This window comes from Lathyrus oleraceus, chromosome 2, assembly GCF_024323335.1.
Source record: "Lathyrus oleraceus cultivar Zhongwan6 chromosome 2, CAAS_Psat_ZW6_1.0, whole genome shotgun sequence".
NCBI classification, from domain to species: Eukaryota; Viridiplantae; Streptophyta; class Magnoliopsida; order Fabales; family Fabaceae; genus Lathyrus; species Lathyrus oleraceus.
Genome location: NC_066580.1, coordinates 4,543,686 through 4,567,387, shown reverse-complemented (window position 1 = coordinate 4,567,387; position 23,702 = coordinate 4,543,686).

The following is a 23,702-nucleotide window of genomic DNA, read 5'->3' as shown; positions in this document are numbered from 1 at the left end:
AAAGGAGCTAAAAGCAACCTACAAAACAAGTTAAGATTAGTCAACATTCAACAATCATCCAACTTTAAGCAATGTGAATCAATCTCCTCAAGGCCATATGCTTCTTATCCTGAAAACAAAGCTCAAACATAAGCACAAACCACTAGGACAAGGCCTAGGGTCAAAGTGGGAGAAATAATCCAAAACAGAACATGAAAATTGACAAGAATCAAGCTCAATCAATTAAGAACAATATCCAAGTGGTCCCATGTCAATAGCATCATCCAATTTCATTTCACAAATCAAATAAGGCAAAGCATGCAAGTTCAAAGCTCATTGAAGCTACAGAATGAACAAATCCACATTAATTCAAAAATGATTCAATAAATCCCAAGAAAAATCATGGCTAAACAGAACACATCACATGATCAACATACTAAAATTCAAAGTATTTGGTCAAGTATAAGCATGGAAAATAAATTCCATAAGGCAAGGCAAGCACAAACAAGCTCAATTAGGGCACAAAATGCTGCATCAACTTAGCACAAGCCTAAAAAAGAATTGACAAATGATAAATGTCTCAAACCAAAGCCACAATAAACTTCAAAGTGTCTAGAAACAATGGGCAAAATTTCAAGCTCATATGGTACACAACCATCATTTCACAAATCATTAAAGTTCATGACTATCCAAAAGTCCACAAATGGCAAGCCAGAAAGAAAAATCTCAAACAAATCAGAAATGAATCCAAAAATTCCACAAAAATTCATGATCAATCTTAACATCCAGAAGAAGCATCATGCAAACAATCTCATCATTTGACATTTAATTGGCATGGCAAAGAAAATCATCAAGTTGAGCAAGCAAAGGTGTGACACACATTGTCACACCTACCTTAACCAGATCAAAACTCAACAACCAGAAATGAGAAAAATGCAAACTCTATACCAAAATGTCAATTAGGATGTCTAGTTTGAGCATGCAAAGTTTCAAGAGCATTGGATAAAATCTCATCATTTCATGAAGCAAATGGCAAGCAAGGTCAAGAAAACACACATCTGAACAATCCCTAAGCAAAAATAAATTCCAACCGTGCATAATTTCTGGAAAAAATCTCATAAAATACTAGACATCATGAGGAACAACATGCAAAAAATCCCAGGTCAATTGGATCATTAATCAATGAGTTATGAATTTTTGAATGAATGAAAAAATAAAAAAAATCATGTGAAAGCATATGGATGAACATGGATAAGAAAGGAACAAAATGCAAATGCCTTATCATGGAAAAGCCACAGCCAAGACTCGAACCGTGTTGACATTTAAACTAGGCGCTTAACAATGAAACGCGTTGTTTCATTAAAGCCTATGTGGCAAGGCCGTGCGCTCTGGACCAATCAATTAGCCACGCTGAACACACGTGGACCAGTACATGGATAATAACATGAAACCACATGCAGGAAGCGCTTATGAAGATCAAATTGATTCTGGAAAACGAAACCCTAAGCTTCATACAATGTTCATCGTGTTCATCATACTCAAGAACACTCATGCACAGAAATTCACAATGAGCACATCAATGGACTCGTCTTTCAACGTACATCAACAATCTAAACTCAATTTGACCTAACTCTCCTTAACATGCATGGATCGAGCAAGAGAACATTCACACATCAAACTTAGATTCAACCTAACTCACTCATCTCTCCACGAAAATCAATGAGACAAAGCTCAGCATTCTCAGGGATTAAAGATCTACAACATGCACATAAACATTTCAAGAATTGAGAAACTCGAATTCTAACCTTCAAGCAAGTGCAGAAATGAAATCAGTGGATTCAGGCCTGGAAAATCAGAAACAGATCTTCCTCAACTCTTGGATGAATGAATGGATGAAGGATTGGGGCTCAATCGTGCTTGATAGTGCTGAAATCTTCAACTGCCATTGATGAGCATATGCTTCAACAGTCCTCAATTCAGCTCGAAATCCTTGAAACCTTGCTTCAATCTTGTTCAACTATGCTTGTGAATGATGATTCAACCAAGAACAAGGCAATGAATTTGAAGAAATTTGCAGAAAAAGTGAGAGAACCAAATTGTGAAGATTGTGCAAATAGATCTAGATCTGAAAATTTTGATGTGTTAATCAAGTTTCTGTTAGGATTATGCTATATATATGTTCTGTTAATGATGCTCTTAATCACAATTAGCCAATGCAAGTGGATTAAGTGAAATGAAGGTGTGATGCCAATTTTACAAATTCACCTCATGTGCATGAAATGGATGCTATAGTGCACGATTTTTGTACTAACCACTGACATTGACCGTCAGGGTGAGCAGATCAAAAGGGTAATGAGGATAAGACCTCATAGCTCTTAACCCTGGACAGGGTGAGCTCATGACAAAAAGTGGGGATTCAGAAAGGTGGAACCCTCTTCACTGACTGACCGGACAAAAGATCTTGGGCTTTTGTTCTGAAGCATCGACACATAGTGCGAGCATAAAGAACGACACACTGAATAACGGGGGATTGACTACTAATCCCTTTTATCCGTCAATTGCCTCTTCGTGGAGGTCTTTAGGTACAAAAGTAAACACACAAAAAAACATCGCCTCCTATCGAGGTCTTCCAGCTAAGAAAGCAGTAAAAATGCTGAAAAGATGTAAAGGGATCAAGAGATATACCACACGGATAAAGATCTGAAGTAATAACAACTAAAGAGACAAGAAACCCAGAGATCTCTCAGGCTGGCACCATCAAAGAAAGCAAGTCAATACAGGTAATCCGACTAAATCTCCAAATGGTACCCCCCAAATAAAGTGGAATACCAAGCAAGCTATCTCTTCAAGAGTCATGTGAGCCCTCACAAAAACTCAACAAACAAGTTAGAATAATAGGATGGGGTGCAATCAAGAGTTGCACCAAACAAGAACCAGAATGTAACCACATGAATCATGCTACAAAAAGCTCACAAAAAGCAAACAAGGGTAGGAGGCCTAAACCTCTTGTCAAACAAATGCATCAAAAGGGTATCAAAACTCAAAATCAGGGGGCAAGGATCCACACATCAATACATGACATATATACTAAAACATGTGCCCGGATGCAATAGAAAGCATGTCATAACAAACACAAAACAGATTAGAGAGCAAACAGGCAGCTACTGTCGCGATCGCTACTGCATCGCTTAGCGAAGGCTTAGCGAAGCTTCGCTGCAGGCTCGCCTAGCGGAGGTGCTAGCGAGTGCCTGCGGGTTCTGGATTTTTTTCTGATAACAGTACGATGTCAGAGACCCCAAACCCTATGGTACCCATCTCAGCAATTAAGTGGTCAAACATTCAAGACATTGTTTCACACATTCATGCATATCTAAACCCACATGTGAAACCTAACAATACCCACTCTTCCAAATTCACCCACAATACCTCATACATTCAGAAAATTCAAATTGAAAGCATACAGTGATGGCAATAGGGAAAACCTGATTGGAGAGATCGAATGAAATTGAATTGCCCGGTTGGGTTTGCAAAGCAATCTTAGGGTTTATATGAGGTAGAATAGGTCCTTTGCAGATGAGTTCCCTTCAGTGTCCGGAGGCTGCTCTGAATTCTGTCAACTCTTCTCCTTCCTTCTAGTCTGTCTCCCTCTTTTTTTTTTCTTTTATTCCACTGAAACTTTAGAATTTATAACCTGATTTTCGTGGCTTTGTGGGCTCAAATGAGAGAGGTCCAAGTCCAGGATTTTCTGTTATACTTCGAAAACGCGTGCGCTTCGCCTAGCGAAGAATTTGCTCGCCTAGCGAGCGTGACAGTTCAGGTTCGCTAAGCGAACCACGCTGCTCGCCTAGCGAGCATGACAGCTCAGGAACAGACATTTGCTCCTTCAAGATTAGCGTTTTGAATGATGAATAGACTTTTGCTCCCTTGTGTTGACTGATCACCCAGATAGGACCCACAAAGCGTCTTGGATGATATTCAAGCTTCTTGGAGCTAATTCTGATTGACATGATGAAATGCAATATGAAATGTTAAATGACCTAAAAAATGAATGCATGAATGAGGGGTGCAAATTTGAGGTGCTACACCTTGGCATCCTCCTTACCTCTCATTCATTGGGTTTGCATTGAGAGATATCACCAAGCACATTTGATTATATCATACTTCATTTTTTTATTATTTACTAACCAAAATACCAAAAATATGTCAATTTACAATTTAACTCTTTTGTAGATAGTGTGTATGCTCACCTATGACACATCAAGCTCATATCTAGGGGTTGAGACCCTCAATGCAAGGAAACCAATCAATAAATGCTTCACAATGGCTTTATTTATCATATATGGATCTCCATGATCTTCACATGTTATTTTGATCAAGAAATCATAAAGAGTTTGAAGTTTGTTTGCCTTGGAAACCCTAATTCATCTGGGTATCTTGTGTGAATTCTTCTACATGTTTCTTCAATAATTGATCAAATATTTCAAGGGATAATTCATATTACATCATCCTATACATATATGATCCTCCATGAGTCCCAAAAGTCAAGAGAATATCAGGCTAGCAAGTTGGTTCATGGTGGTGGACCAGAGAAAGTCAACTAGTCAAAACTGGGGTTCCCTAGACCCTATCTCCTACACTTTTCTCATATGAAAATGAATCCAAGAGAAATGTTACTCAAAATTACATTTCAAACAACTTTCATGTTGAAGTCAAGAGCTAGTTTTGCTTGGAAGGTCATCTTTTATGGTGAAAGATTATAGGTCATTTTGTCTAAACCCTAGTTTTGAGGTCAAATTCCCAAGACCATAACTTGCTCAATTGTTATGATATGAAATCTATTCAAATTGCATGATCAAGTTAAATATGTCTACTTCAACTTTAATGTTTGGAGTAAGTTCAAATTCAACTTGAAAATACATGTGCCAAGAGGAAACATTATAGGTCATTTTGGACCAATACCATTGAACAAGTGATTTTCCTCAACTTCTAAAATGCATAACTCCTTCATGCCAAATCCAAATGAGGTCAAATTTGTGACCAAATTTAAGAGGTTTTAAAGAGCTACAAGTTTTATGAAGGAACACTTCTCATTTGAAGTCCATAGAAAACGTTATTCAAGTTGGAAAGTGAACATATGGCTTGGTACTTAGAATTTTCCAATATGTTTGATTTACCAAACTTCCACCTCAAATTTCATCATGATCCAAGCTTCAAGTGAAAACGTATTCAACATAAAAGTTGTTCCCCTTGATCCCACCTTTCCAAAAAGTCCAAGATCATCTCATTTGGCCAAAGTATGAAGGACTTGCGCATGGGTGCGAGTTGAAGAGCCATTTGGATGATTTCCACTTCCACTTTTCATACACGATTGCATGGCTTGACAACATGATTTTAGCATGGTTTATACTCAATTTTGGACCTAATTGCATCCCTTGATGGGCCTATCACACGCCCATGCAAGCATGCAAAGAGAATTTCACATTTTTTCCAAATTTGAAAGTATGTAGAAATCAATCTCATGGCCTATAAATAAGACCATCATTGCTCAGAATTAAGGACCTCATGCCCAAGCTTTGAATCAGTAACCCCAAACCCTCACCATTAAAGGATAAGCTTGAAAATTTTCTTTGAAAATCGAGTTTCAAATTTCCAACTGTTTTGAGATTGAAACCCCAAGAGTCCATACCTTTCCTTGATCCATTTCACTTCGAACAAGCATCTGAAGTAAGGCCAAGCATACTTGAAAGCAAGACTGTGCCAATCTGAAGCTCCATTGAAGGTAAATTTTCAGAATTTTCGTCTCTTAGATTCTCCCTCAATTCTTCACCATTCTTGTTAATTTTTGGTTGTCTGAAGTCCTATCAATGTAGGCAAGAATATTGAGTTGCTTTGAGGTCAAATCGAAGCAACTCAGTTCATGATCCTCAAAATTCAAATCGCTGTATCTTTTTATATACCTGGAATTGGAGAGAATTGAGGCCAGATTCATTCTCCTGAGCATTTTTCCTTCAAATTAGTGTATTCACTTTTCATTTTCCATAAGGTTTTGGTTGGACCGGTCCGGTGGTCCTCACCGGAAAAGATGACTCGAGTTAGGGCTCCGGTGGTGCGCTGGATAAATCCAGGCCATCTGATCCATTTGAAATGTTTTAATCTCACGCACCCATTGTAATTACCATGCCTGCAGCATGTTTGACTCATGTGCATGTGGAACACGCGCTCTTGGTCACCTGATCTGCCACCTCAAATAATGAGGGGGATCAGATGGCCCTTATTTTTTTTTCTGTTTATTTCATTTAATCCCTTATTTTTAATTAATTCATATTAATTTCATTTTTAATCCAAAAATATGGGACTCTTTCATTTTTTGAATTAAAATTATGTTTTGGATTAATATTGATATTTTTCATGATTTAATTGTTTTCGTGCATATTTTTAATTGTTTAAAAATACTTCTGACTTTTCAAAAATCATGAAAAAATTTATCCAGGGTCCTTTGACCTTCATTGACCTAGGATAAATCTCTTGGCCATTTATTTGGAGTTTTGAAGAGGTTTTAGGTTTTGGCCAATTTAAATTGAAATTTAATTCATTTTAATTTGATTTTTAATTGATTAATTGTGCAGAAATTATGTTGAGCCATTTTTGTTGAATTATGATGTTTGACTATGTGTTTAGGCCTTGGTCAAGGTTGATTTGAATTTTGTTAAGTTAAAATCATTGGATTTAGGGGATTGATGAAATGTACATTTCATCTTCCAAAATGAATGGATGATTTTAATTTGATAAAATTCCTCCCACGACCAATTTGTGTTTGTGTCATCTCCCCTCCTTCTTCATCTTAAATCCCATTTGTCGCATTACGCGAAAAACCGGCGGGAAAACAAAACAACAGAGCCGCCACCGTGCGTTATTTATCCCAAGAGAGGGAAAGGAAATGCTCGAAGTAAACCTGGAAAAGACATGGTCTCGCGACCAAAGAGAGATGGGATCGGGAGTCGGTTATGCGAAGGGAAGGTATTAGCACCCCTACGCATCCGTCGTACTCGACGGGATCCACGCACAAAAGGAAGGATAAAGGTTGCTAAAACTGCTCAAACACAGACACACACTGGCTGAAAGAGACACAGGAAAACAAAAGAAACTAACTCGGCAGGATATCGCATCCTGGGCCTACATAGTCTGTCAGGCACAGACATCAGAGTCGACGTAGTTCGGGACTAGGGGAACGTGCTCGCTAGGATGTCGCATCCTATGCATACGTATCTTCTCGGACTAAAGAAGAATCAGAGCACCCGTAGCTCGGCTCACGCACGCCAAACAAAACCACACAGGAAATCGACTGCCAATCGCTGGACTTACGTCAGACTCCACACAAAACAGGCAAACATGGAAACCGAATGCCAATCGCTGGACTTACATCAGACTCCGAACCAAACACACCCACACTGGAAACCAAATGCCAATCGCTGGGCTTACATCGGACTCCAAGCACACAACAAAAGGATACGGAATGCCAATCGCTGGTCTTACATCCATCTCCTGACACACACAAGAGACAAAACAAAAAGGGCGCCCGGAGAGATCAGCTCATCTCCTGCCTACGTACCTCATCTGGTATGAGGATCAGGGCGACGTAGTTCCCCTGCGCAGGGACAAAGGACTAGCCTAACCAGAGACTGGGAAATGACATACTAAAAGGGAGACTAACTCGAGCCTAATAGTTATCATGCAAATTCACCATGGTCCTAGGTCAAGGTTTCTAGCTAACTTGCACAGGGAGCAAGCTAAACCTAAGCAGCACAAGCAAAGCAAACAATCACACAGATAGCACACACTATATACACACAAAGTGGGCTCACACAAGGTCAGGCTGTGAAACACAAGCCAACTGGAATCAGGTGATGTTAGCTCTTAACCCTAACATTGAGAGTTAGGGTGAAGCAGATGAAATGGGAAGTGAGGGGTGTGCCTCACAGCTCTTATCCCTGGCCGGGGAGAGATTGACTCAAATAGAAGGTGTGGGAGTTCAGAAAGCAGGAACTCTTCTATCCACATGACTGACTCAACAAGGATCTTGGGTTAATATCCACAATGCATCAACATGTAATGTGAGCAAAGGGATGACACACTGAATAGCAGGAGATGGACTACACATCTCTTTTATCTTCCAATTGCCTTATCAAAGGTCTTTTCCTGCTTGGCACAAAGATAAACAAACACAAACATTGCCTCTTAAGGAGGACTTCAGACAGGTGCCTGCCCAAGTAACAGGACAAGTCTTCCAGACTACATGAAGTCAGTGAATTATACCTCTAATGGTTAAGCAACCAAGCAACAGCAAAAGCAAGTTCAAAGAACTTAAGAAACTAATGTACCTGAAAACAATCTAACTCAGTCAGTACTCAACTCAAAAAGTCAAACAGAATAGTCAACAGTCAACAGTCAACAATAATCAAACAAACAAAGCAACAAGGTGCAAGGCACAAGCTCATCTCAAAGGAGCTAAAAGCAACCTACAAAACAAGTTAAGATTAGTCAACATTCAACAATCATCCAACTTTAAGCAATGTGAATCAATCTCCTCAAGGCCATATGCTTCTTATCCTGAAAACAAAGCTCAAACATAAGCACAAACCACTAGGACAAGGCCTAGGGTCAAAGTGGGAGAAATAATCCAAAACAGAACATGAAAATTGACAAGAATCAAGCTCAATCAATTAAGAACAATATCCAAGTGGTCCCATGTCAATAGCATCATCCAATTTCATTTCACAAATCAAATAAGGCAAAGCATGCAAGTTCAAAGCTCATTGAAGCTACAGAATGAACAAATCCACATTAATTCAAAAATGATTTAATAAATCCCAAGAAAAATCATGGCTAAACAGAACACATCACATGATCAACATACTAAAATTCAAAGTATTTGGTCAAGTATAAGCATGGAAAATAAATTCCATAAGGCAAGGCAAGCACAAACAAGCTCAATTAGGGCACAAAATGCTGCATCAACTTAGCACAAGCCTAAAAAAGAATTGACAAATGATAAATGTCTCAAACCAAAGCCACAATAAACTTCAAAGTGTCTAGAAACAATGGGCAAAATTTCAAGCTCATATGGTACACAACCATCATTTCACAAATCATTAAAGTTCATGACTATCCAAAAGTCCACAAATGGCAAGCCAGAAAGAAAAATCTCAAACAAATCAGAAATGAATCCAAAAATTCCACAAAAATTCATGATCAATCCTAACATCCAGAAGAAGCATCATGCAAACAATCTCATCATTTGGCATTTAATTGGCATGGCAAAGAAAATCATCAAGTTGAGCAAGCAAAGGTGTGACACACATTGTCACACCTACCTTAACCAGATCAAAACTCAACAACCAGAAATGAGAAAAATGCAAACTCTATACCAAAATGTCAATTAGGATGTCTAGTTTGAGCATGCAAAGTTTCAAGAGCATTGGATAAAATCTCATCATTTCATGAAGCAAATGGCAAGCAAGGTCAAGAAAACACACATCTGAACAATCCCTAAGCAAAAATAAATTCCAACCGTGCACAATTTCTGGAAAAAATCTCATAAAATACTAGACATCATGAGGAACAACATGCAAAAAATCCCAGGTCAATTGGATCATTAATCAATGAGTTATAAATTTTTGAATGAATGAAAAAATAAAAAAAATCATGTGAAAGCATATGGATGAACATGGATAAGAAAGGAACAAAATGCAAATGCCTTATCATGGAAAAGCCACAGCCAAGACTCGAACCGTGTTGACATTTAAACTAGGCGCTTAACAATGAAACGCGCCGTTTCATTAAAGCCTATGTGGCAAGGCCGTGCGCTATGGACCAATCAATTAGCCACGCTGAACACACGTGGACCAGTACATGGATAATAACATGAAACCACATGCAGGAAGCGCTTATGAAGATCAAATTGATTCTGGAAAATGAAACCCTAAGCTTCATACAATGTTCATCTTGTTCATCATACTCAAGAACACTCATGCACAGAAATTCACAATGAGCACATCAATGGACTCGTCTTTCAACGTACATCAACAATCTAAACTCAATTTGACCTAACTCTCCTTAACATGCATGGATCGAGCAAGAGAACATTCACACATCAAACTTAGATTCAACCTAACTCACTCATCTCTCCACGAAAATCAATGAGACAAAGCTCAGCATACTCAGGGATTAAAGATCTACAACATGCACATAAACATTTCAAGAATTGAGAAACTCGAATTTTAACCTTCAAGCAAGTGCAGAAATGAAATCAGTGGATTCAGGCCTAGAAAATCAGAAACAGATCTTCCTCAACTCTTGGATGAATGAATGGATGAAGGATTGGTGCTCAATCGTGCTTGATAGTGCTGAAATCTTCAACTGCCATTGATGAGCATATGCTTCAACAGTCCTCAATTCAGCTCGAAATCCTTGAAACCTTGCTTCAATCTTGTTCAACTATGCTTGTGAATGATGATTCAACCAAGAACAAGGCAATGAATTTGAAGAAATTTGCAGAAAAAGTGAGAGAACCAAATTGTGAAGATTGTGCAAATAGATCTAGATCTGAAATTTTTGATGTGTTAATCAAGTTTCTGTTAGGATTATGCTATATATATGTTCTGTTAATGATGCTCTTAATCACAATTAGCCAATGCAAGTGGATTAAGTGAAATGAAGGTGTGATGCCAATTTTACAAATTCACCTCATGTGCATGAAATGGATGCTACAGTGCACGATTTTTGTACTAATTCACTTGCAAAACCTGTTTTGAGCCAAATGCACATGATTGGAAGTGAAAACAATGCATAGTTTTTGAATTTGGAATTTCCCTCCAAAATTCAAATGAAAAATCCAAAATTTTGTAATGGAAATGCATGGTATGTGATGCATGAATTGGATAGTAAATGTCAAAACAAGAATGTTGCAAAAAGAACCACTTCAATTGGCCTTATGGTTCAAAAGTTATGCACTTGTGAAGTTCAAATTGACTTGGCAATGATTGATCCATATCTCTTCAACCATACATGAGAAATTCATGTTCTTGGACTTTTTGGAAAGGTGAGAGCAAGATCTTCAACTTTCATGTTGGACAAAATCTCATTTGAAGCTTGCTTGATGATGTAAACTTGAGGAGAAAACCTTTCCATTTTTGGCAATTTCAAATTACAAGTCACTTACTATTTTTGGAAACTTTTCATCTGACCTCAAATTCTTCATTGTTGATGTTTGAAATGTCAAATGAGACTTGTATGGACATTAATGAGGCCTCTCTAACCATCTCCCACCTTCAAATCCATGATTGCATTGACAGTTGACTTTTGTTGACTTTCTAGGGTTTCAGATGAATTGCATCTTGACTGATGATTTCTGAACATCCAACCTTTGGCCAAACCACTTCAAAATGATCCCTAAGTCATATGAACTCCTTGAACCAACCCTAGGGCTTTGCTTCAATAGGAAATGCACTTGCTTGCTTGCACAACTGGATCTCCTGACCAGTTGACTGATGACTTGCACTTGGGCAATGGACAATGCAATGCTATGCAGTGGACAATGCTAATGTTAATGACCTAAACATGAAAATGTATATACAAAACGGGAGGTGCAAATTTGAGGTGCTACACCATTCTATACCATCCCTTTCATTGACCAATGAAGTCTCAATATCCTAAGGCTAATTGGTTCATCAATAACTTTATGTTAGATGAACCAATACAAGTATGAATGAGATTAGGTCCATCCTTTAATCATTTTATTTTTGTGTGTGGTGTGTTTTAGGAGTTTGGTTCATTATACTAAATCTCTAACATGCATTAGCACCTAAATTTCTATTGCCCGACCTCAGATAGTTGTGACTTCTACATAAGTCCAATTACGATTACTTAACATAGAGCTAAATTTTGACCCTAAAGGCACAACATTCTAGTAAGTGGGATTGTAAGTCTCCCCCTTTCATGGTATTGTGTGGAAACTTGGCCTTTTTTCCTTCCTTTGAAGATGTCTTGGTTCAAGAATTCATGCTTGTGAACAGAGGGTTGAGTGTTCTCCAAAGAATGACTTAATCAATTGAAAAACAAAACACCACTAACATCTAATCAACTAACATTTGACTTATTTCTATTATTATTGCTTTTAATTTCAAGTAATTTACCTTATGTTGTTTAAATTCAAGTCATTTACCATTTCATTTCCCATTTACATATCATTTAACTTGTTTATGTTTATGCCATTTTCACTTTGCTCACTTGAGCCATATATTGTGATTATATATATTTGTTTGTGTACCTTGTTTGTGTTTGTGGTCTTAGGACCTTAAAATACTTAGTAAACAACAAAAACCCTAAAAAATGTTTGTGTGGACTATTGGGTTTGATATGAGCTTTTGGACTTAGAATTATGCAACATTCCCTATGCAAAAGGATTTGGCCAATGCCAGCATTTCTGAGACCAAGTTATTTTGATTTGATATTCTATATGATGAAAGTATTTAGATCCACATGAATTCATCTGCTACATGGTCTTGATGCAGCTGTTACTTTGAACTTGTGTCTAATGCCTTGTTCTGAGCCAATCAAGGAGTATATCATATGATACATTGGAAGATTAAGAAGAAGACTGTGAAGTTTCTTGCTTGGATGTGGCTATCTTTATTTGATGCCTTGCTCTTCATATTGCTATTTTCTTGTTGATTATTGCTTGATTCAAAGTCCAAAGGAAAAGTGGGTTTTCTATATGACATTCTTGTCTTTTGAAATTTCAAATCTCTCCCTCCTTCTTAAATTTCAAATCTCTCCCTCCTTTTTAAAATCTTCTTTGCTTGTTATTTTAAATTTAGACTATATTTTAAATTAGAAACTTTTGCCTTATGCCATTGCATTTTTAAAATCGTTTCTTAAATCAAACTTGTAAATGAATTTAACCATACTGACTTAAAATTTCAAAAGACAAAAAAACTAACACTCATTCAAACTCTTTTAGGCCTTTTGTGCCTCTTTTAAATTTAACTTTTGATTAAAAGCAAATCCATTCAATTTGAAATTGTTACCACGAACTACGAGGATTTGATCCCTCATTTTTATGTTGGTATGTAGGCACAAGTTCGAAGGTCTTGTCAAACACAAAAATATAATCAATGAATTCTTTTCTCATTCCCACACTCTATTTTCACTAAAACATCATTTTATACCAAAAACACATACACACATGAAAAAAGGCTCCCTAGGAGTACCTAGGAGACTTTGGATGCTAACACCTTCCCTCTGTGTAACCAACCCCCTTACTTGTAATATCTAGCATTTTATTAGTTTTGATTTGAAAACTTCTTATCTTTGGGTTTTGTTTGTACATTTCCCTTTTGCTTTGGAAACAATAAAAGCGCGGTGGTGACTCTTGTCTTATTGACGTTAAGTTTATCCATATCTTAATGGTCATGAATTTACCGCTACAGAATACACTATTTTGAAGGAAAAATGCTCAGGAGCACGAATTTGGCCTCAATTTTCTCCAATTCCAAGTATATAAAAAGATACAGGGATTTGAATTTTGAGGATCATGAACTGAGTTGCTTCGATTTGACCTCAAAGAAACTCAATCTTCTTGCCTATATTGATAGGACTTCAGACAACCAAAAATCACAAAGAATGGTGAAGAATTGAGGGAGAATCAAAGAGATGACGTTTCTGAAAATTTACCTTCGAGGGAGCTTCAAACTTGCTTGATCTTGATTCCAATTGTGCTTGGCCTTGCTTCAGAAGCTTGTTGGAAGTGATTAGGATCAAGAAAAGGTATGGACTCTTGGAGTTTTAATCTCAAAATAGATGGAGATTTGAAATTCGATTTTCAAATGAAAACCTTCAAGATAATCCTTTAATGGCGAGGGTTTGGATTGCAGGTTCAAGGCTTGGGCATGAGGTCCTTAATTTTGAGCAATGAGGGTTGAATTTATAGCCAAAGAGATTCATTTCCACACACTTCCAAAAATGGAAAAAATTGAGTAATTCCCTTTGCATGCTTGCATGGGCGTGTGATAGGTCCATCAAGTGATGTATTCAGGTCCAAAAATGAGTGAGAATCATGCTGAAATCATGTTGTGAGGCCATGCACTCGTGTATGAAATGTGGAAGTGAAAATCATCCAAATGGTATCTCACATTGCACCCATGTGCAAGTCCTTCATTCTTTGACCAAATGAGATGATCCTGGAATTTTTGGAAAGCTGAGATCAAGGGGGAAAACTTTCATATTGAAAACTTTTTACTTTGAAGCTTGGATCATGGTGAATTTTGAGGTGGAAGTTTGGGAAATCAAACATATTTGAAAATTTTCTAAGTACCAAGCCATATGTTCACTTCTTCTACCTTGAATAACTTTTGCTATGGACTTCAAATGAAAGAAGTTCCTTCACACCTCTTAAATTTTGTCATAAATTTTCCCCCATTTGGATTTGGAATGAAAGAGTTATGCATTTTAGAAGTTGAGGAAAATCACTTGTTTAATGGTAATGGTCCAAAATGACCTATAATTTTCCTCTTGGCACATGCATTTGCATGTTGAATATGGACTTCCTCCAAACATCAAAGTTGAATCAGACATCTCTAATTTGATCATGGAATTTGAATGGCTTTCATCTCATAATAATTGGGCAAGTTATGATCTTGGGAAGTTGACCTCCAAACTAGGGTTCACACAAAATGACCTATAATCTTTCACCATAAAAAATGACTTTCCAAGCAAAACTAGCTCTTGACTTAAACATGAAAGTTGTTTGGAATGTCATTTTAAGTAACGTTTCTATTGGAATAATTTTTATATGACAAAAATTGTAGGAGATGGGGTCTAGGGAACCCTAGTTTTGACTAGTTGACTTTCTCTAGTCAACGACCATGAACCAACTTGCTACCTTGATATTCTCTTGACTTTTGGGACTCATGGAGGATCATATATGTATAATATGATATAATATGAAGTATCCCTTGGAATACTTGATCAAATGTTAAAGAAACTTGTTGATGAAGTCACACCAGATACCCAGATGAGTTAGGGTTTGCAAGGAATACAATCTCCAAACTCTTGATGAATTCTTGATCAAAAGGACATGTGAAGATCATGGGTGTTAATACCTTAGGATTGGCATTAATTTTGTAAACAAATAATGTAATCATCTCTGTTGTTTTAATATGTTGGGTTGAAGAAGTTCAACATCTGGACCAACATGTCATGTACGATGTCACGACATCATGCCTGTGATATCGAACATGTGTAGAAAACTGAATTAATTAATTCAGTATATATTCTGGGATTAGTGAGGATATTTGGTGAATATCCTAACTTCCATGTGGAGGTCTTAAAGACTCAATCAGAATATATAGGCTCTAAATATGGAGATATATATGGAGAGATTTTAGGAACTAAAAGATTGAAGACCTTATTTGTAGCAGAAATTTTCTGCTGACATTGTAACAACAAAGAAGAAGTTTGCTGCGATATCTGAAGGCCCAAATCCAGTTGGGTGATTAGGTTATAAATAGCATATTGTAACCTAGTATTTGTAAGCCTCTTAGAATGAAAAATTAGGGGTGTGTGTGAGGTAAACCTCCCAACCTGTGGGAAGGTTACCATGTGTTTCTTAGTGTTCAAAGCTGAGAGTATTTGTAACTCAAAGCCTGTAGGCAAGAGTTGTTATGGTCTTGAACGAAGCTGTGAAGCAAGTTCAAGTTGTTTAACATTACATTGTTTTTGTAGTGATAGGAATGGAAACTGGAGGTTTCTATCTAGGAGTTCCTAGGTATAGATTGCATTGGGTAGGGATTAAGTGAAGAGTTGTAAACGGGGGAGTTTAACTCTGAATTAATACTGCTGATAGTGGATCTTCTTCCTGGATTGGTATGCCCCCATAGTAGGTGATGTTGCACCGAACTGGGTTAACAATTTCCTGTGTTTGTTTTCCTTCTGCATGTTATAATCCTGTCTGCCTTAACTTAGCTTGTAATTCAGTCTGCTTATCAAGATAATATCAGACCTGGTACATAGCCTTCTGTTTGAATGTCAATCAGAATGTTTTGACATTCATCATTAACAGCACATACTGAATAATAGGCAAGTTGGTTTCTCTGCTTCAGTTCAGTATTTCAGTCTGGTCTCCAAGAGGATAACAGACCTGCCCAAAGGATCATTGTGAAACTGTCAAACTGGACGCCTTGACAGTTAGTCATGTATGTTGTACTGAAGTAGAGACTGGTTAGTCTTTTACAGTACAGCAAATTTAGCACAGACTGTTTTTTTTTCAGGAACATAACTGAATCAGCATGAGGTATATGTTCTGACTGTCAAACGGAATGTCGTGACATTCATTCCTGATAGCATGGGCTAAATTGTAGGAAGTTTAGTTTTTCTGGTTCAGCATTGTTTTAGGCTATTCTTCAGGAATCCAACAGCTGAGCTAAAATCCAGGAAACTAACAACTGTACTACATTAAATGAACCTAACAAATAGCCTATTTGTTAGCATCCTACTAAGTGGAATTTAGGTTAACTCGCTTGACCTTAAATTCAGGAAATACAAGTACAAGGCCAGCAGACTGGAATAATGTAACAGATGATGTTCAAATCACTATTGAGACATCTTGCTGATTACTGTGTAGGAAAACAACAGAAGTTAGTGCTATGGTTGATTTCTGCTGAGTCTTTCTACCAGATGCATAGAACTAGGTGTTCCTCCATTCTAGGGTGACATAGAAGCAGATGTCGTGACATCTGTGAATGTGAGCATCTTACTACAGGGTTTAATTTGTATAACTGTCTTGCTGTATTAGTTACAATGTTGGATCAGATGTCATGACTTGGAGTAGAACATCTGAACTCTGACTACGCCAGAATTTCAATGGGGATCCATATATGATATCTAGACACAATGTGAACCATCTCTTGATTGGTCTCCTTTCATTGAGGGACTTAAACCCTAGATATGAGCTTGATGGAGCATAGGTGAGCACACACACTACCTACAAAAGAGTTAAACTATACATTGACATGTTTTTGGTATTTTGGTTAGTAAGTAATAATAAAAAACAAAGTATGATACAATCAAATGTACTTGGTGACCTCTTCCAATGTAAACCTAATGAATTAAGGGTAAGGAGGATGCCATGGTGTGGTCCCAATGCTAATGCATATGATGAGATGGAATGAGGGATCTTAGGTTCAAATTTGGTGTCTTACATGCGCAGCAATGACGGTTTCAATAAGTGTTGTCAACCTGTCAATCTCATCCTTCAGCTCTTTGTTCTCTTACTCCAAATTTTCCATGATTCTTGGTTGATTAGCGCGAGTGTTGTATCTGGCTGAAAAAAAACCTGCTATGCAAATGATGCATGGAATGTAATGTTTTTGTTTAATTTCAAGGAACATATGAAATTCTATTTGCAAATATTAAATAATAACAATAGTAACAATTTGATTAACCATAAAATCTCTTTTTAGTCTTAAAATTTGGAAGGATTACACTAAGTACAATTTCAGAAACCAAAATACAAATAAGAGAAAAGGAAACTAATCATCCTAAGGATCCCTTAGCAACGGTATCCGATAATCTGGTTGCGGGCGTATACTTCCTTCGGATGTGTCGAATCTCGGACTCAAAAGATATCTTCATCTGGGATTTCTCAAGGACAAGCTGATCAACAATATTCTTCCAAGCACCAGACGACTGAGGCATACTAGAGGAAAGTAGACCCTCTGGCTCTCTCTGTCTCTTCACTGCTCGGTCTTCAAGAAGTTCAATAAGCGCGTCTTTGTCTTTTGATTCAATCAGTAACTCTTTGTATTGTCGGCTTAAAGCATGGAACCACTCTTCCCTCATATCCTTTTCTTGCTTCATCTTGGTGAGTGCGTCTTCCAACTGCTCTACATCTTGGTTACAGAGAGTTGATGGCTCATCCACAACCAAAGACATAGGTCTTTCAAGTGGATACGACATCTTCAGTTCCAAAGCTCTCTTATTCACCCAATTAGTGTAAGCTTCCAAAGCTACATTGTTGCACGAACCAAGCTTGGATCTTCCTTTCCTATGTACATTATGCCAAGCATGTACCATCCTCTGCTTCAAATGTTGGGGATCTTTACCCTCTTGATAGAAAAGATCTTATAACTGAGTGTTATTAGGTTTATCTCTCAAGGGGAACCCAAGTTGACGACGAGTCAAAGTAGGGTTGTAGTTGATTCCTCCTTATGTACCAATGAGAGGCACATTAGAGAATTCACCACAACTATCAATAATATCCACACTACTCAATGTAGAATCATACCAAACAATATCATCATTAGTGAGATACATGAGTCTCTGAGACCACCGTAGACATTGCTTGTTCTCCAAGAAAGCAGGCGTCTGAGGCAAGTTTGAAATAAACCAATTGTACAGAAGAGGAACATAGAAAACAATAGTCCCGCCAACTTTAGAATTCCTCAAATGCAAAGAAAAATACATGTCACCCAATAGAGTAGGAACAAGATTCCCAATCAAGAAGATTCTAATGGCGTTAACATCAACAAAATCGTCAATGTTAGGGAACAAGGTTAAACCATATATGAGCAAAACAAAGATGGCTTAAAAAGCATCAATACTGCCGGCTTGAGCAAGGACAGTAGCTTTCCCAATGAGGAACTCAGAAGTCAAACCAAGAATAACTCCTTTTTTCACCAAATGAGCCTCAATCTCAGATTTCTTCAAATGAAAAGCTTCAACTATGATATCAGATATGGGAATCTCCTCCAATCCACTAAAAGTTACTTTGTCAGATATGGGTATTCCCAAGAGACGGGAACACTCCTCTAAAGTAGGCATAAGTTGATAATTAGGAAAACTGAAGCATCGGTAGAGAGGATCATAGAACTGAACCAAAACACTCAGAAGTCCTTCAACCACATCAGCAGATAATACAGACAAGAGCTTCCCATGATGTTGCTTGATGTTCAAGGGATCTAGTAAAAAAGATGACAACTTCCTTAGCTCTATCAAATCAGGACATCTGAAATTGTACTTCTTAGTGTTCCTTCATCCACAATCCATGGTATGAAAATATTTGCAAATAAGACCTTAGTTCCTTGAAATTTATTTTCTTTGATGAATGTTCTGATTCGCATGTATGCATGAATGCAACAATCACACACAAGGGATCACACACAAGGTAAACACAAACAAAGGTAAGGGGATGGATCAAGTCATCATCAAGAATAATCATCCATTTTGGTGGATTATGGTTTTCACCTTATCAAAACCTAAGTTCCATTGATATTGACAAGACTTGATCGGATCAACCAAGAATCAAAGGGTTTGTTGTGAGTCACGAGCATGGAGTCAAGTTAAGAACCATCCCAAAGGAGTGTACTAAGGATAAGAACCTATATATCATGTTCTAAAAAGTTCCCAGAGTCTTAATCCCATCTATAGGATATTACAGGTTATGATGACTGACTCACCAACCCATAATATTCTCAAGAGAAACCCGTCTGAGTGTAGTATCGCGTAACAACTATTATCGGGCCTACACCTGAACAGTCTCCGCACTACGTCATAAATAGGCCAAGTTGGGCCCAATGTTCTACGGTCCTCAGCTTCTCGGACCCCAAATCAGAGAAAGTAATGCCTATCCACAAATAATTTGGGTGACATCAGTAACTCTAAAAGGGTCTCCACTGAGTAGATGGGTCTCAAGCCAACTTGTTAAGGACTACTCCAAACAATTCAAACATGACTATACCATCCTCCTATCTTGATTTCACTCAAGTTCGGGTTAGAACTTATCTCGCCAGTTAATTTCTATAACGGTAAATTCATGACCACTTAGCTATGAATAAGCTTAACGTCAATAAAACCAGAGTCGCCACCATGCTTTTATTGTTTCCAAAGGAAAAGGGAAAAGTATGAACAAAACCCAAAGATAAGAAGTTTTAAAATCAAAACTAATAAAACGCCAGAGATTACAGGTGAGGGGGTTGGTTACACAGAGGGAAGGTGTTATCACCCAAGGTGTCCTAGATACTCCTTGAGAGCCCTTTTCTATGTGTGCATATGTGTTTGGTATAAAAGATGTTTGAGAAAAATAGAGGGTGAGGGTGAGAAAAGAATTCATTGATTATATTTTTGTGCTTGACAAAACCTTCGGTCTTGTGCCTATGTACCAACATAAAAATGAGGGATCAAAACCTCGTAGTTCATTGTAAAAATTTCAAATGAGTTGATGAATTGGTTTTAACAAAAGAAGTTTAAATGAAAGGCACAAAGGCCAAAAAAAATTGAATGAAGTGGTTAGTTCTTTTTGTCTTTTGAAACATTAAGTCAACATGATTATATTTGTTTACAAGCTTAATTTAAGAAAGAGTTTGAAAGTTCATTGGCATAAGACCAACGTTTCTAATTTAAAAGAATGTCTAAGTTTGAAATCACAAGCAAAGAATGTTTTTGAAAAGGGGGAGAGATTTTGAAATTTAAGAAGTGGGAGGAGATGAAGAGACTATCCTAAGCACAAATTTAAAAGTTAAGAGTTGAAAAGATCTGACCAATGGGATGCAATCTAACAAACAATAATGTCGTATAGAAAACCCATTTTCCTTTTGGGATTGGAATCAAGCAATTAGCAATACCAGACATCATGAAGATCAATGCATCAACTAAAGATAGCCACATCCAAGCAAGCAAATCCCATAGCTAGCAGTCTTCTTTGTCTTCCCATGTATCAGATGAGTTATTCCTTGACCAACTCAGAGCAAAGCATCAGACACAAGACCAAAATAAACAGTTAGGCACAAAGAAAGAGTAGCAGATGAATTCAAACAGGATCCAAGGCTTGCATCAGATGAAGGTACAACTCACAATAGCTCAGTCTCAAAATGTTGGCATTGGCCAAGTCCTTTTTGCACAGGGAATGTTGCCTAATCCTAAGTCCAAAGGTTCATATCAAGATCTACAGTCCACCAGAAGTTTTTTAGGGTTTTTGTTATTATTAGGTATTTTAAGGTCCTAAGACCATAAACAAAACCAAAACACACAAAAAATATATACAATCACAAGATATGGCTCAAATGAGTAAAGTGAAAATGACATAAACATAAACAAATTAAATGAAATCTAAATGGAAAATGAATGATAAATGACTGAACTTTAAATTGCATAAAGTAAATGACTTGATAGTAAAGCAATATTAATAAGAGTTAGTCAAATGTTAGTCAAAGGTTAATGGTGTTTTTCTTTTTAATTAATTAATCCATTCTTTGGAGAACACTCAACCCTTCATTCACAAGTATGGATCCTTGAACCAAGACATCTTCCATGAGAAGGGCTCCAACTTGGATAATTCACAAGTATGCCACTAGCTCCCATGAAAGGAAAAAAGGTAAAGTCTCTAAACAATGCCATGAAGAAGGGGAGACTTACAATCCCACTTACTAGAATACTATGCCTTGAGGATCAAACTTAGCTCTATGTTAAGCAATCGTAATTTGACTTATGCAGAAGTCATAACTATATGAGGTTGGGCAGTAAAAACTTTGGTGTTAATGCATGTTAGAGATTTGGTATAATGAATCAACCTCATAAAACATACCACACACTAAAAGAAAATATCAAGAGGGATGAACCTATCTTATTCATACTTGTATTGGTTCATCTGACACATGGTCACTGATGAACCAATTAGCCTTAGGATATTTGAGATTTCATTGGTCAATGAAAGGAATGAGAGAGAATAGGGATGAAGATGAAAGGGGGGGGTGAAAGAAACACAAATTGGTCATGGGAGGAATTTTATCAAATTAAAATCATTCATTCATTTTGGGAGATGAAATGTACATTTCATTAATCCCCTAAATCCAATGATTTTAATTCAACAAAAGTCAAATCAACCTTAACCAAGGCCCAAACAAATAGCCAAAAATCACAAGACCATCAAAATGGCTCAACATAATTTTTACACATTTTATCAATTAAAAATCAAATTTAAAATGCATTAAAATATAATTTAGTTTGGTCAAAACCTAAAATCTCTTCAAAACATCAAATAAATGGCCAAGAGATTTATCCTAGGTCAAACAAGGTCAAAGGACCTTAGACAAAAAATTTCATGATTTTTGAAAAGTTAGAAGTATTTTTAAACAATTAAAAATATGCACAAAAACATTTAATTCATGAAAAATATCAAAATTAATCAAAAAAATAATTTTAATTCAGAAAATGAAAGAGAAAATGAGGGCCATCAGATCTCCCTCTTTAATTGAGGTGGCAGATTTGATGGCCACACGCGCACATTCCACCATGCTCCTTGGGCAATGCAATGTATGCGTGGTAATCAGAATGAACGCTCAAGATTAAAACAATTGACCCAGATCATATGGCTTGGGACTTGCTAACGCATCACCGAAGCCCTAGCTCCTGTCATCTTCTCCAGTGATCACCATCAGACTGGTCCAACCTCAACTTCATGAAAAATGAAAAACAATGACACTATTTCAAAGAGAAAATGCTCAGGAGCTAGAATTTGCCCTCAATTTTCTCCAATTCCAAGTATATAAAAAGATATAGGGATTTGAGTTTTGAGGATAATGAACGAAGTTGCTTCGATTTGACCTCAAAGCAACTCAATCTTGTTGCCTATAATGGTAGGACTTCAGCCAACCAAAAATCAATCAAAATAATTGAGAAATGAGGGAGAATCGAAGAAGAGAAGTTTCTGAAATTTCGAATTTAAGTAGCTTTAATTCAGCTTGATCTTGATCTGGATTTGCTTGATTCTTTCTCCTCTTGCTTGCAGTAACCAATTGAGATGGAAAAGACAATGAATTCTTGGAGTTTGAACTTCAAAACAGAAAGTGAAATTCAAACTCGATTTCAAAGAAATCCTCAAGAAATTCTATGGTGTGAGGGTCTTAGTTCTCTTGGCAAAGCTTGGGCAAGGTGTTGATGTGATTTCTAAGGCTATGAGCTTGTTTAAATAGGCAAGGGAATTGATCTTTGCACCACTTGAAATTTTGCCAAAATTGGAAACCAAGTTGCATGGATACATGAGCAATGGTTTAGGCCTAAATAATGATGCAATCCATCTCCAATTCGTGCACAAAGTGTACTGAAGTCATCACATGGAAGCATGCAAAGAAGAATGATCATTTGAATCCAAATCTTGCCAAAACAAACCCAGCAAAGGAGCCATGTGCAAGCCCCTCAATTTATATCCAAATGGGATAATCCTGGACTTTTTAGAAAGGTGAGATCAAGGGGAACAAATTTCATGTTAAACACGTTTCCATTTTAAGCTTGGATCATGATGAATTTTGAGGTGGAAGTTTGGAAAATCAAACATATTTGAGAATTTTCTAAGTACTAAGTCAAATGTTCACTTCTTCCACCTTGAATAACTTTTGCCATGGACTTCAAATGGAAAAAGTTCCTTCATAAAAGTTGTATCTCTTTAAAACCTCTTCAATTTGGTTACAAATGTGACCTTATTTGGATTTGGAATGAAGGAGTTATGCATTTTAGAAGTTGAGGAAAATCACTTGTTCAATGGTAATGGCCCAAAATGACCTATAATGTTTCCTCTTGGCACATGCATTTTCAAGTTGAATTTTAAATTCTTACAAACCTAAAAGTTGGAGAGGGCATATTGAATTTGATCATGGAACTTTAATGGCTTTCATCTC